Source organism: Sminthopsis crassicaudata, chromosome 2 (assembly GCF_048593235.1).
Source record: "Sminthopsis crassicaudata isolate SCR6 chromosome 2, ASM4859323v1, whole genome shotgun sequence".
In the NCBI taxonomy this organism is placed as follows: Eukaryota; Metazoa; Chordata; class Mammalia; order Dasyuromorphia; family Dasyuridae; genus Sminthopsis; species Sminthopsis crassicaudata.
In genome coordinates this window covers 315,854,050-315,870,133 of record NC_133618.1, presented here as the reverse complement: position 1 = coordinate 315,870,133, position 16,084 = coordinate 315,854,050, and the positions used below count along the sequence as shown (strand labels likewise).

The 16,084-nt window shown below is 34.7% G+C and overlaps 1 protein-coding gene and 1 non-coding gene across 7 annotated transcripts in view; one reads left to right on the top strand and one right to left on the bottom strand.

The window, feature by feature from the left end:
- NUMB (NUMB endocytic adaptor protein) overlaps nucleotides 1–16,084 on the bottom strand; it is a 178,309-nt gene that overhangs the window by 103,417 nt on the left and 58,808 nt on the right. The gene's annotated exons all lie outside the window — the stretch shown is intronic.
- On the top strand, nucleotides 1,364–1,470 carry LOC141559316 (U6 spliceosomal RNA). Its single transcript, XR_012487364.1, has one exon. It is a non-coding gene; the product is annotated as a U6 spliceosomal RNA (small nuclear RNA).

The following is a 16,084-nucleotide window of genomic DNA, read 5'->3' as shown; positions in this document are numbered from 1 at the left end:
TTGTCTGTTTATAATCTTTGACCAATTAACAATTGCAGATGGTTTGTATTCTTATAAATGAGTCAATTCTCTCTATATTTTAGCTATTATCAGAAAACATGGTTGTAAAATTTTTACTCAATTTTTTGCTTCTCTTATCTTGAATGCATTAGTTTGTTTGCATAAAATATTTTAATTTAAATTATCTAATTTACATTTCATAATATTCTCTAGTTCTTTAGCCATAAATTTCTTCATTCTCCACAGATCTAAGAGGTAGATTATCCCTTATGCTATTTTGTTTATAGTATCATTCTTTATGTCCAAATCATGAACCCACTTCGACCTTATCTTGGTACAGGGTGTCAGGTATTGGTCAATGCCTAGTTTCTGCCATACTAAGTGCCAATTTCCCCAGCAATTTTTGTCAAATAGTGAGTTCTTATCCCAGAAGCTGGAGTCTTTGGATTTATCACTACTCTATTTCATAACTAGTACCAAATAGTTTTGATGACCATTGCTTTACAATATGGTTTTAGGTCTAGTACAGGTAGGCTACCTTCATTAAGGCAAGATATTTCTTCTCTAACTATTTTAGTAATTGTAGTGGATTTCAATCGATACATTTTCCAGGCTACAATCATTATTATAATCTAACCATTTTCCCCAAGATAAAGATCTGATCATTACTCAAAACAGATGAAAAACATTCATCTAAAATAAATATATCAAATGGGAAAAGCACTTATTTTAAAGGTGTGTTCGCTGATGTTCATAAACTAAGGGGAAGGAAGATCAGGCTAATAAAATAAACAAATATTCAAGAACAACAAGGCAACAAATTTTACAAGCTGGACTATCAAAATTTGAAACTGACACTTTTGGTTTTCTGTTCAAGTTCAACAGTCTCTTCCTGAACTATTAAAAAAACACCTAAATCCAACAAAAAAATTTTTTAGGTAATGAAGAAATAGCATGATAAGGTTTATGATGCAAAAGGGTTTCTCTTAGAGGTAACTGCTTAGCTTGGTGGCAATCATCTGAAGATATCAAAATGAATGTTAGGTGGAAATTCAGCATTCTTGAAAATTTTTCATCACAGCTTTTGCTTGTACTTTTCCAGTGATATGGTATTCACTACTAAATAAAGAAGTCCATTCCATTTTTGATACCTCTATATATTAGAAAATTCTATCTTCAACAGTGAGTTGAAATCTGTCTCCTTATGTTTTATACTCATTTAAAAAGCTAAATTGTCTTAAACTTCTTTCCACTCATACTCTGCAGCTAGTAAACAAATTCTCTATTCCTTCATTATATCTTTTAACTAATCCTTCCTTTCTATTCCAATTGATTCAAGTTAATTTGTAAAATAGTTACTACAGTGCTTGCTTCGGCAGCACATATACTAAAATTGGAACGATACAGAGAAGATTAGCATGGCCCCTGCGCAAGGATGACACGCAAATTCGTGAAGCGTTCCATATTTTTAAATGTATGGGATTACCTGCCATCGGGGGGAGGGACTGGAGGGAGGGAGGGGATAATTTGGAAAAATAAATAAAAAAATAAAATAAAATAAAATAAAAATAATTTTAAAAAATAAAATAAAATAAAAAAATAGTTACTACATTCCCATTATAAGTCAGACTTTTCTATAAATATTGGTATATAAATCAGCCAACATTTATTAAGTGCCTGCTGTATACCTGATACTCTGCGCTGAGTGTAAAATGGCAAAATAAAATAGTCCTTACATTTGAAGGGCTTCTAGCCCAGCTGCCCCCAAGTCCCAACATCCTTCTGAAGAACTTTAAAAAATAAACATCACTTAAAAAGTAATGGAATGGCACAAGGTGGGTATGAACTTAAACAAAAAATGTTATCCAAATAATGTATGGTTGAAAAAACAGATGTGTTGGTCATAGGGACAGAATAAGATAATTGCTATATGTAAACAGACAGTATGTTCAACTGTTATCCAGAGGATGTCAAAAGGAAATAATACATAGTTTGGATACCCTATAGCAGACTTATGGAAGGTTATGGATGAGCTGAGCAGGATGTCAGAAAAGGATGCCTGTGATCTACTTGATGAGGTCACAGATCCACTGAGTATCTCAACATAAGCAAATAATTATTTATACACTGGAGATTCAAAGAAGAAAAAGTCAGATCTTGAATTTCTAATTTCATGCATGCGAAAGATATGCATATAAGTAATTATTGCAGCCTAAGAGAATTTGCCTTGCTTTTCTATCTCTCTGAAATGTTACTGTCCTCTGAGTCTGAGGAAATGATTCACAGAGATACTTTAATTTCTGAGATCCCTACACAGGAAAAAGATTGCTCAATTTTTCCTCATCCAGGATAGAAACAATTCGTTTTGGGTTGTTTTTTTTAATAGGAGCATAAGTTATCATATTTATCATACTTTTGCCTTTAGAAGAAATTCAATGAAGTGTTTGACAGATTTAATCTTTATATCAATTATATCCTTTTTTTCCCTTCTATGAAAGGACATCATCAATACAGTTTGCCATAGAAACACAGTATATATCAAGAATTTAAAATTATATAAAGAATGAAAACAAGCTAAATAAATTCAGTGTTAAGCCTTAAGCCTTTTTAAGAAGGAAGGAATTCCTGGGACTTTCTGTTATTTTCATTAGACAAATCTTCTGTTGGAGATTTCATCATTTTAATTTATGATTCTCTTTAAGATTGCTAGAAATGTGAATTCCAGAGAGAAATACTGGCTATTCAGGTGAGAAATCTACAAGCATTACTTTCCTTGACCATCAGGAAGTTAGTCTTGCCTCTGTACTGATGCAACTAGATTTGGCTAATAAGCCCCTCTTTTCAATCAATAAAAGCAAGGAAAGGAGAGGTCAGAGTAGCATTAGAAGAGAAACACTTGGATGCCAGACAGAAGCAAGCTGGCTCACTAGAATGATAATAAACACTAGGATGAGTAACTTGCTCTGGAGCCAAGGGTTCTGGAATCAAATACCATCTTTTGATACTTAACCTATGTTATCTCAACATTCCTAAGCCTCCAATTTTTTATTCTGTATAATATGAGGGTGGAATAGATTGCATTGAGGTATTCCAGCTCAGTCTATATGATCCTAACCACTTATAACCACTTCCAAATACTAAATTTACCACCACCATCTCAAGTAACTATTTTGTTAGACCTTTTCATACAAGCAAGGATCTATCTGGACAGAGGTGCTGAGGTGTATATATCCTAGAAAACATTGTTTCTTAGAACAATGAACTTAGAACAAGGCTTCTTAAAACTTTATCCCATTCCCAACCTCTTTTCATCTGAGAAATTTTAATACCATCCTGAGTATAAGTACATAAAATAAACATACAAATCAAACATTTGCTGATAATAAATCATAAAGAAACTTATTCTGAAATGATTATCTGGTAAATATTTTATCAGTTATTAAAGACAAAAGCAAATTTGCATAATAATGAAATGGGGTAGCAACCCACAGTTAAAGAAGCTTCGTCTTAGAACATAATATGTTGTCCATTCATTCAACAAATATTATTTAGTGTCTGCTATAGCAAAGGGTTTAGAAAAAAAGGATAAAAATATGATACTGATTCTCTGGAACTTCCCATCTAGTCTTCATGTAAAAATACATGTATCTAATCCACTAATAATAGAAATGTATTGCATAGTGAATTTTCTGTACTATATGTTATCTTCCCTAGTCATCTTTGTAAATAACTGCACACATTTATAAGGTGGATGGCCAACTAACAATACCACTATTAGATCTGTATCCAAGAAGAGATTTAAAAAAAAAAAGGAAAAAGACCTAAATGTACAAAAATATTTGTAGCAGCTCTTTTCTGCTAGAAAAGAATTAGAAATTGAGGGCATGCCCATCAATTGGAGAACACATTGTGATCCATAATTACGATGAAAAATTGTGGTACATGATTATAATGGAATATTATTGTGCTATAAGAATTATAATGAAATATTATTGTACTAAAAGAAATGTTTAACATGGATTTTCCCTTTTCTAATTTTTCTTTCACAACATGATTAATATGGAAATATATTTAACACAAGTGTACATATACAATATATATTAGATTGCTGTCTTGTGGAGGAAGGAAGGAAGTGAGAAAGGGAGAAAAATTTGGAATTCAAAATCTTACAATAATGACTTTTGAAGACTATCTTTACATGTAATTGGAAAAAATACTATTAAGTGGAGGGGGGGGAGAGAAATGAGCAGAATGGTCTCAGAAAAACCTAGAAAAACTTCCTTATGATAATGCAAAGTAAAACGATAAGATAATTAGCTATGAATGATTTAGCAATTCTCAGAAATACAATGAAACAAGACAACTTATGCCCCAGAGAACTAATGGTGCCTGAATACAAACTGAAGGGTACTATTTTCACTTTATTTTTTGGTCTATGTTTTCTTTCACAACATGACTAATAGGGATGTCTTGTACATGTGTAGTGTATATTACATTGCTTCTCAAAAGAGAAAAGGCAAAGAATTTGTAATTTTAAAAAACAAGTATTAAAAATTATTTTTACATATAGGATAGACTGGATCTTTCTTTTTCTCTTTAAACTATTTAGAGTATATGCCTACTAACAGAATGGAATCCATAGCTGGGTTGCTCAGGTTTAGAAAAGATAATGTTTTAGTACAAAAGCATCAAGAAAAAAATATTTCTATTTCTCTAAGAATCATGGAGCTTGACAAACCTAAAATCTTAAAAAAAAGACATGAATTCTCATCCTTGCGCCTTAAGCTTATGTAATCCTAGAAAAATAAATGTCATATTTCAAAAAATTTCTACAACTGCCCTTAAGAATCCATTCCTCAATGTTAAATAATCCTCAGAGAAAGCAGTTCTCCTTCATGTAGACCTGAGTCACTTTTCAGGAATAAATTCTATTAAACTATTTTGGTTTATATTAATATTAAAACTGTCCTTAGATATAATAATACAAAATTATGCCATTAATAAAAATCACCTTCTGTGACAATGATTCTTATCCATTGTTAATTTCATATGATGCTCCTTTCAAGAGTAAACAATGCAAATTAATCAAATTAGTTGCCTAGGGATCCTAGTTTATTTCAGTTAATAGTTTCACTCAAGAATATATTAATCATGCTTAAATACTATTCACCATGAAGCATATCTACCTGGCTTCAACACTATTAATTCCCTCTCTAATATTTAACTGTTTTGTCTTTCGTCCACCCAGTTTAACTGTGGGACCCTTGTTTTTATTTGAAAACATAAAACTTTTCTAATTTTAGTTCTTTAGATAGAAGAAATGAGAAATCAGCATTTCATAAACTGGGGTACCTTTGAAACTTTGGCCTATTTAGTACACCTGAATCAAGTGGGGAGTTTCAATCCATGTAAAAAGTTAAATATTCAAGAGCCATGTTTCCCAAGGAATCACACTCTATTTTATATTCAAAGCAAACTTTACCAGGTAAATTGGCAGCCTGCCATTCAAGTCAGTTATTAGCCAACTATGATTCAATTGCAAAAGGCTTTTAAGGTTTGCAGTCTTCTACAGATAAAACATCACCTACCCTTATTAGAATAGTGATGCTCTAAGAATTACTTATTGTCAAGTCTTTCTGTGTGTATGTGTTGGACTATGTAGTCACTGAAGCTTCTTTCAACTCTCAAATTTTGTAAATTTCTTTGCTTTGACCAGCTGAACAAAATGATTTTTTTCTTTTAATTCATGAGTCAATCAATGGAAACCCCTAATCATCTTCCCTGCTTTGCTTTTTGTCCCTCTAGTACAGCTCAGTCTTTCCCTCATTTCCTTTCCAATAGTACATGTGTGTAGTTGGTAAATAGCTCTGGGGAATCTGAAAATCTGGAATAACAACGGGAAATGGCTAGGAAATCATTAATGGCGAATGTTTCCATTCAGGAATATTTAGTCTAATTTCCTTTTTACTTTTGTACAATAATGTGACTGCAAGGGGGGGAAAAAAGATTATTTAAAATTCATGATGATAGTATTGCCCCATTCTGATTTATCAAGGAACATCTTGATACTAAAGGGCAAAACTGCTGAAATGCCAGTATACTTTTTTACACTGAATTTCTTCCCAGCATCTGCCAGAGTGGGAGGAGGAGAAGGTGTGAGAATCTGGAGAGTCAGAAAAGAATGAGTGTGGTTTAGATGGGAAGTAAAAAGAGAAAAATGTCACTGAGAAAAAATACCAGAAATAGGCAACTAAGAAAAAAAAAATAATAAGAACAAATAGGAGCTAATTCTAGAAACAAGCTTTGTGTTAGCGTAAAAGATGCTGTAAGAGAAAATGGGACAGATAGATGGTCTGTCAGACAATGAAGTTTGGCTTTAAGAAAAGATATTATTGTTGAGCACTAATAACTTAATTCCAAAGGTACTGGTGATTTCTCACAAAGTCCTACCTGAGTGCTTCATTCAACCCAATTCCATAAGTACTTATTAAACATCTATTCAGTACCAGGGATTATGAACAAATGAATGAGCATGTACTAATTCATATGTACCAGGAACTTTGCTAAATACCAACAATACAAATGCAAAAGCAAGAAAATCCCTGCCTTTAGAGAGCTCATATCAGTGGTCCTCAAACTTTTTAAATAAGGGGCCAGTTCACTATCCCTCAGACTGTTGGAGGGCCGGACTACAGTAAAAACAAAAACTCATACTCTGTCTCCGCCTTCAGGCCATTTACCATAACCAGGCAGGCTGCATAAACTTCCTCAGTGGGCCACATCTGGCCCACAGGCCGTAGTTTGAGAACCTCTGGCTTAGATTCTAATGGAGGGGACAACATATATTTGAGAGTGGTAAAAGAGAACAGAGTATTTGGAGAAATAACAGGAATAATGACTTGATCTATAAGGCAGTGATTTTTATGATTATGTGCTTTTTGAGCAGGGATGGAAGAATGGCAAGGTGGCTAGAAGGGATAAGAAACATGGTCTGGGACTGACTGGAAACATGGTGAACTAGCAGAATAATTTCAACAATCAAAACAGCTAGGGAAAGTATTCCTTATCTTACTTGTGAAAGATACACAAAAAAATAAAACCAAATAGTTCCTACCCTCAAGAAGCTTATGTTCTTTCAAGGTAATTAACAAGTATACAAGTAAGAAAATACAAAATAGGCACAAAATCATTTCAATAAGCAGGTGCTTGAATAGAGGGCATTTGTAACAACTGCAGGGGATAAGGAAATACCTAGTAAAGGAAGCAACACTTGAGCTGTCTTAAAGGGAACTAGGAATTCCAAGAAGAAAATTCTCTATAGGGGAGACAGTCACTGAAAAAGCACACTAAAGAAAAAGAAAGTGAAAGAGGAAAGAGTCCAATTTGGCTTAAATCTGTGCATGTCAAGGTAAATGATGGGAAGTTGGTCTAGAATAGATTCTAGAATGGTAAGCTGGAGACATTTTCTGGAGAGTTTTAAATGCCAAATAGGAGTTTGTGTCTGACCCTAGATACAACAAGGAACTTTTTGAGCAGGGAAGCGATAGGGTCAGATCCATATTTGAAAGAAGATCAATGTCATTACAGTGTTCAGCATATGCAAGCAAAAAGAGACACAAGAGGCTGGGAGACGACTGAAGAGGTCATTAGTGTTTAAACAAGAGACCTTAAAAAAAGATGATACATGACTTGTTAGAAGAGAGGAAGAGACAGACGTAAGAGATGATGTAGAAGTAGGATCAATAACCCTTGGCAATTAAATGGATATGAAGGAAAAAGAAAAAATATCATGAAAAATAAAATTAATTGTATTATAACTGACAGTAAATGACAAGTTACTGATGTAACGTCTATTATGTGTGTAAATAGGGAGATTGTGACTTTCTATAAGGCAAAAATAAAAATGAATATCAAATTAAAATAAAAACGAGAAGATATGGCATATAACTATGGCAATACCACATAGACTTCTGTAAAAAAAAGCTATTGATTACTAAAAATGACAAGAAAATATTCATAGACTATTTCCTAAGGAAGTTTAGGCAATGTAAGTCAGGCAACAAAATTAGGAAACTGAAAAAGCTCAAATCACCATAATCATCAAACGTTACTTTCTTAGCAAAGTGGAAAGTTATGGAAGCTAAGGGCAAACATGCCTTAGAACATAAACTCAACTGTAAAAATCTTAGAGAGGAAGATGGTGGATAATTACAAAAAATATTATTTCAAAGAAAAGAGGCAGTAGAAAGAAAAAAAAAGTTTACATCAAAGGGTACTAGGAGTTAGGAGGGGAAGAGGGGTAAGTCCAGAAAATATACAGCATGTTTTGGAAATGACTAGGATGAAATTGGAAAGATATGATAAAATTTTAAAAATAAACTCCAGTAATTTGTGTTAAAATTTCTTGTAACAAAGTCTTTTCTTCAGCAAGGGCAGCAGAATTACCAAATTTTAATTTTAACATAATCAATGTATTTCAAAAATAAGTTGAAAGAGCATTAAAGAAAGCAAAAAAGCCAAAAGTGATTAGAATAGACTGATTATACAGAGTGAAGGCCCATGTTGAAGGTAACACAATTTTGAGGTCACTGACAGGCTTGATTTTCAAAATATTTGAATAAAGAGGCAATACCAGTGGGTGGAGGGGAAAAAAAATTTAAAGCAACTCAGGACAACATATTTAGAGCTACAAGCAATTTCAGAAGCCATCTTCTTCATCTTGTTCAACACTATTTCCCAGTCGTAGAAACTAAGGGTGACAGCTAAAGAACTCTGGGGGATGACTATGAACCACTACATAGAATTCCCAATCCCTCCATTTTTGTCCGCCTGCATTTTTGATTTCCTTCACAGGCTAATTGTACGCTATCTCAAAGTCCGATTCGTTTTGTACAGCAAAATAACTATTTGGACATGTATACATATATTGTATTTAACTTATACCTTAATATATTTAACATGTATTGGTCAACCTGCCATCTGGGGGAAGGGGTGGGGGGAAGGAGAAAATTTGGAACAAAAGGTTTTGCAATTGTCAATGCTGGAAAATTACCCATGCATATATCTTGTAAATAAAAAGTTATTTTAAAAAGGAAAGGAAAGGGAAAGGGAAAGGAAAGGGAAAGGAAAGGAAAGGGAAAAGAAAAGAAGAAAGAAACAAACTAAGGGTGAGAGAGAAGGACTAGAGAGAACTGATCAAAGTCACATGTGTTGGCAGCAACATCTCAAGGATTCTAACCCCAGAATTCAGAGCTATAGCTCTTTCCTTTAAAGTTTTCTTTTAAAGAGTTCTTATCTTTTTGAAATTCCCAGATATTACCTGCATTTCTCCCTTGTCCCTTAACATATCCAATATTTCTTCAGCAGCTTACAAACTTTTTGAGATCAATATACTATTTTTCTTTTTAGTAACTTTTTAAACTTAAATACAAAATGAGAAAAAGACAAAACTTTGAAAACATGTAGTAGTATTCTCCTTCAATTGACTTCTCCTTTCCTCTTTATTATCATTCAAAAAGGAACCAGGGAAAAATATCAACAATAAACAGCAATATTTGTACTCTTCCATTTCTACAAATTTTCATGAGGATAACCATCTGCTAAAAGTATGACAAAGGAACAAATTATATTTTATAGCAAAGCACACTTTTGTGAGCAAGTAAGGAAAAGATTTAGAAAATACAAAATCCCATGGTATTTATGGTTAGTTGACTACAAAAATACATTTTTTCCCAGTGGAGGAGAATAGAATCTTAAAGACTCTCTTCCCATGCATGTGTCAAAATTATACAAGAGTCCTTGAAAGATGTGTCAACTTTGTTCTGATGACCCTCTGATCATCATTACTAAGCAAGGCATAAAATGTATACTTTCCCCATATAATATGCAGTGTAACAGAGCAGGTAACGAATGTAGCATGTACACAGATGGTACAACTGAGCTTGGCCAGTGCCACATGAAACAGATGGTAAAGGTGTCCAGATCTCCTCATTTACTTATTTATACTCTGCAGGCTGCCCCAGAATCCCTCAAGAAGGCTTGGCCTAACCACCTATACTGGAGGGAAAAAATGGATAAACAATGTGTATGGTCTAGATTATAACATACATCTGGGATGGACCCTGACCATTACTAAGTCTTTCTTGTATGCTCAGTTAATGGAATTAAAGGTAAGGGTATAATTGAAAAAGAAATCTTTCAGAAGTTGCATAGTACTTTTAATGACCCTATTCTTTTCTGAAATAAAGAGTGATCTTTTTAGAAGCAGTATTCTCTCTTTTTTTTTAACTTTTTATTTTCAAAACATATACACAACTAATTTGAGAACATTGACCCTTGCATAGCCTCGTGTTTCAAATTTTCTCCAACTTTCCCTCCACCTCTTCCCCAAGATGGCAAGCAATTGAATATGTGTTAAACATGTTAAAATATATGTTAAATCTGTGTAAACATATTTATACAATTCTCTTGCTGCACAAGAAAAATCAGATCAAAAAAATAAAGTAAATGATAGAAAAACAAAATGCAATCAAACAACAAAAAGAATAAGAAAGTTTTGTTGTGATCTACATTCAGTTTCCACAGTCCTCTCTCTGGATGTAGATGGCTCTCTTCATCACAAGATCTTTGGAACTGCCATCAATCATTTCATTGTTGGAAAGAGTCACATTCATCAGAATTGACTGTCCTGTAATATAATATTGATGTTGTCATGTACAAGATCTCCTGATTCCATTCATCTTACTCGGCATCAGTTTATGTAAGTCTCTCCAGGCCTTTCTAAAATCATCCTGCTGATCATTTCTTACAGAAAAATAATATTCTATAACATTCATATACCATAACTTATTCAGCCATTCTAACGGACATCCCCTCAGTTTCCCATTTCTAACCACTATGAAAAGGGCTGCTACAGACACTTTTGCACATGTGGATCTCTATCCTTCCTTTAAGATTTCTTTGGGATATAGGCCCAACAGAAACATAGCAGTATTCTTCTGATGATGTTGGAGAACAATCTCCAAAGAATTAAAAGTTGAGGATCACTCAAAAAGAAATTAAGATCAGAGCACACTGCAATACATTACTGAAGAATTTCAAACTACAACAAATACCTAACCTCAGACTTCTGTGAAATAGTTCAAGAATCTGAATTCAAAAGCTTTGGGAAGAGCTGTACCTCACTTGTCTCTTTCCCTCCCCACCATAAATAAATACGACCAGCCCTAGTTCCAACACATGCCCCACACCTATCATTCTAAAGGGACTCACCTTCCCTCAACACCTAGAAAACCAACTGCTGACCCACTGCCACCAATTAGCAGGTAACCAAAAGCTCTGGGAGTGGCAGCCTGCCCTGACATGTTTCTGCAATAATCCTGGGGGGAAAAAAAATCCCAGGGGAAAAGCAGCCTAATAAATGCTTCCTAGGTGTTTCACTCATATCCACTGAAGACTGGGGGGGGAGGAGTTCTTGTCACAAAGTATTTGGCACTGTCAAATAGTTCAACATCAGAAACTGATAGGATTCTATGAACAGAAGTAATATTAAAGATGAATGAATATCTCTTTGCTACTATACCTTAAGGACAATTTGGACTTTTTTCAATCTAACTGGCAATAAAACATTCTGTGTATTGTCTCTCCATTAGATTGTGAGCCCCTTGAGAGCAAAAAGTAATTGTATTAAGTTTTCTATTTGGTTCCCCAAAGCTCAGAATAGGGCTTTTGCATAGAGAAGATGCTTAAAAAGTACTTTTTCTTTCATTCACAACATATAGTAGCCCATACACTCTAAGAATAAATATGACCAAAATAATCTATCACCTGGGGGCCAATCCTATGGTAATACATCTCTTTAAATTTTAGCATCAAAGCTGAAACACAGCTTTTACATCATAAAAAAGAAAGCATAATGTAGTAAAAAGAAAGATGAATTTCAAGTCAATTGATAATGCATTTTGCACGCGCGCACGTGCGCACACGCACACACACACACACACACACACACACACACACACACACACCCCTACACCTTTTTCCTCACTAATTAATAATTACCTTAAGCTTTATTTTTAATAGCAAACCTTCAATCTGGAAAAGTCAAGTCAAAAAGTGTTTATAGAGCACCTACTATACCCTAGACACTGGAATTCAAGGAAATGCAGAAAACAGGAGCTATATTTCAGTGAAGACATTCCACCTGAAATGCACACACAGGTCCTACAAGGTTCCTGCTTCCTGCTCAATCAATGAAGCTCTTCAACCATGCCAAATAATCACATTTCTTCTACTTTACAGTCATGGCCAAACTGAAATATAATGCAAGCTATTTTATATCACTTTTTTTGTACATCCATACATAGAACAAATTCTAATAGATTACATAATAAAGCAACATTTATTCAGCTTCTAAACATATGCTTATAATACTTTCACATAAGTATTTAAATCTTCACTATAAAATATTATTTTTATAAATAAAAAGTCAGTAAGGGTAAGGAGTCTTTAGGGAGAAAAAAGTGTCAGCATATAAAGAAATTTCCTATACCTGGATAATTATTCAGATCAGACAGCTTGGACCCAAATTGCTTTCTCATAGATTAATTAAGCTAGAAGCTAAATTACAAAAATTCTGCTGATAAATAAAACTTGATGAACTATACTCTACATTAAGGTTGAAAAAAATAATAAGCATTTCATTCAAATTCACCTCCCAAGAAGATAAAATTTTGCCCCATTAGAAAGCTTCTGACAACAAACAAAAGCTTTGGTAGAATTGTATAGTAAAAAATATCATCTATTGGGTTTCTTTTTTCTTTAACAGCCAAATTAAATTTTCAGCTATAGACTAAGACTGTAGTGTCATTTTTATCAACCACTTAAAGAATATCAAATAATGCGTGCAACACTATTTCTTCGTATTCTGAAGAAGAGAGTGCTGGATGAATTATGATTTAAAAAGTTATGAAAAAAAGTCATTTGCCTGATAGTACTAGAGTAGGTACGGTTCAATTCAGATATACAATATTTTAATAGTGTTTGGAGATATACAGGCACAGAAAAATTTGCATGAAAAGGAAAACCTCTCATCTCAGTAAAGGTGATTTGCTTCTTGGAGTCTCAGTTTCCCACTTGTACAAGGAGGAAGCTGGACTAGATAATCTGTCAAGTGTTTTTGCAAATCTAAATACTATGGCTCATATCTTGTCAAAAGACATTTTTAGCAAAAACTCAAAATAACTTTACCAAGTTTCAGCACCAGAAAGCATAAACTTATAAAGAAGAGAATAAAAACAACTTGGTTCCTCTACATCATCAGCCTTCAATGACACCAATCCCATGTTCCAAATAATCCCTATCTTCGGCCCCCCTAACCCTCAAAACATAAAGAAAAGTTGAGTTACATGTCACTTTTGGATGGCCTGAAGGAGTTAGATGAGGCAAAGGGAGCACTAAAGTTAGAAAATAAATGGCAGGACATCAAAAACAAGCAATAACTTTCTATCATTTTTAAATAATAATGCTCCCTATCAAACATCTCCAATTTACATAATTGTGTTGGGAGATTAGGGAAGTCCAAACCAGAGTTGTTATATGGAGAGAGAATCTCCAGGGGAAAACTATAATTACCTTTAGCACCTTTGATCTCTCATTAGAGGGAACAACTCAAGGCCACTCTCCTGGTAGTGGCCAAGCAATTAAGAGTTGGAACTCTCTGGGAATACTCAAGTCCATACAGATCAATCACTATCCCTTGCTCAAAGTGTGTGCCCGGCAGCGTCCTCCCATTTCCGTTAGGTAATACCATGAATCTCCTCCTGCACCACCATGTTCCCCCAACATTTATCATCTGCTCTTTTGGGACAAATATGGAACAGTCACAAAGGCAGCTCTGCCAAACCTGCCCTGTGGACATTATAGAGAAAGTTTTTTTTTTTTAAATGGCAGAAGTGGAGAGGGGAGATGTCATGCAACGTTATTACAAATTCTTACAGCATAGAATTCTGTGCCATGAGCAACAACAAAAATGAGAACCAGTACAGTATGCCTAGAAAATCGATTGTCTGCCATCCCTCCTAATTTTTAACCCTAAAAGCCAGGAGAAAAAAATCTCTCCTGACTTCCAATTATAGCTTCATAGCCCCAGAGCAGGGTAACATCTTGCCTATGCCCAGTTAGTAGACTTCAAAAGCTGTGGGGAGGAGAAGGAGAGGCACCAAATGCCTTTCAGGGCATTCCAATCCTATGCCTCTCATTCCCTCAACAAATTGCAACTCTTTGAGATCCCAAAATTTACCTCCTGGAGCTTACAGATAATACTTTGATTCCCTGACAATAATCACCCTGAAGCCCTTCACCCCTCAAAGAAAGACTGTCTCTGGAACACATCAAAGGTGGAAGTATTTGCCCAGCACAAAAAAAAAGAATTAGGAAGATTGCTAAGATTGTAAGAGATGCCATACCCTTATATCCAAGGAAACACTAAAGAAGGGAAAGAGACCTGTATGTGCCAAAATGTTTGTGGCAGCCCTTTTTGTAGTGGTTAGAAACTGGAAAATGAAGGGATGCCCATCAATTGGAGAATGATTGGGTAAATTATGGTATATGAAGGTTATGGAATATTATTGCTCTGTAAGAAATGACCAGCAGGATGAATACAGAGAGGCTTGGAGAGACTTACATCAACTGATGCTGAGTGAAATGAGCAGAACCAGAAGAACATTATACACTTCAACAACAATACTGTATGAGGATGTATTCTGATGGAAGTAGAAATCTTCAACAAAGAGAAGATCTAATCCAGTTCCAATTGATCAATGATGGATAGAATCAGCTACACCCAGAGAAGGAACACTGGGAAATGAGTATAAACTGTTTGCATTTTTTTTGTTTTTCTTCCTAGGTTATTTTTACCTTCAGAATCCAATTCTTCCTTTGCAACAACAACAACAATAACAATAACAACAAAATTCGGTTCTGCACATATATATTGTATCTAGGATATTACTATAACATATTTAATATGTATGGGAATGCCTGCTATCTAGGGGAGGGGATGGAGGGAAGGAGGGGAAAATTGGGAACAGAAGGGAGTACAAAGGATAATGTTTAAAAAAAATTACCTATGCATATGTACTGTCAAAAAATGTTATAATTATAAAATTAATTTTTAAAAATTAAAAAAAAAGAGATGCCATACCAGCCACACACTTTGCTAAGCATTTACAGATATAATCTCCTTTGTTCCTGACAACTGCAAAGTAGGTAGCTGCTATTATCCCATTTTACATTTGGGGAAACTGAGACAAGGACTAAGTGACACCTGGATCACACAGGCAGCATATGAGGCTGACGTTGAACTCAGCCTTCCTTGCCTCCAGGCTCAACCCAACACCTGGCACCAATAATCTTCATTCAAGTTGCTGCAGTGAATGGCCTTAATTCCCTCTTCTGGGTAAAGCATCATAGATGGCCAGACTGTCAGACTTGGACAGGAAGACCTGAGTTTGAATTGAGCCTGGTAATTATTAGCTGTTTGATCATAGGCAAGTCCCTTAACCTTCCTCAGTTCAGGTGACTTATAAATGTCTGTAAAATTGTGAAGAGTTGGAGAAATGAAATAAAGGGAAATGAAATGATATCTAGAGAGTAAGGATAAATTTAGTTTTCCAGGAGGTTACAGACACCAACTGAGCCCAAACAGAGATAGCTGGAAGACTCCTGGAAATGCAATACTGAACAGAGGATGAAAGACCAAGACTGGATAGCATCTGAGGAATCATTCTGGCACAAACAGCATCATCACTTATCTACAAGTCAGATTTCTGACAACCTAAACTATCTGCAACAACCACAAGCAAGTAAAAGGAGAAGGAAGTGGAATGGAAGGAGGAGGGAGAAGAGGAAAAATAATATGAGGAAGAGGAGAGGAAGGAAAAGGAAGAAGAGGGGAGGGAAGGAAGGAGGAAGAGGGGGAAAGAAGGGAGAAGGAAGAAGCAAAGGAAGAGAAGAAGGAAGAAGAGGAGAAGGAGAACAGGCAAGAGGGAGAAGAGGGGAATAAGAAGAAAAGTAGAAGAGGAGA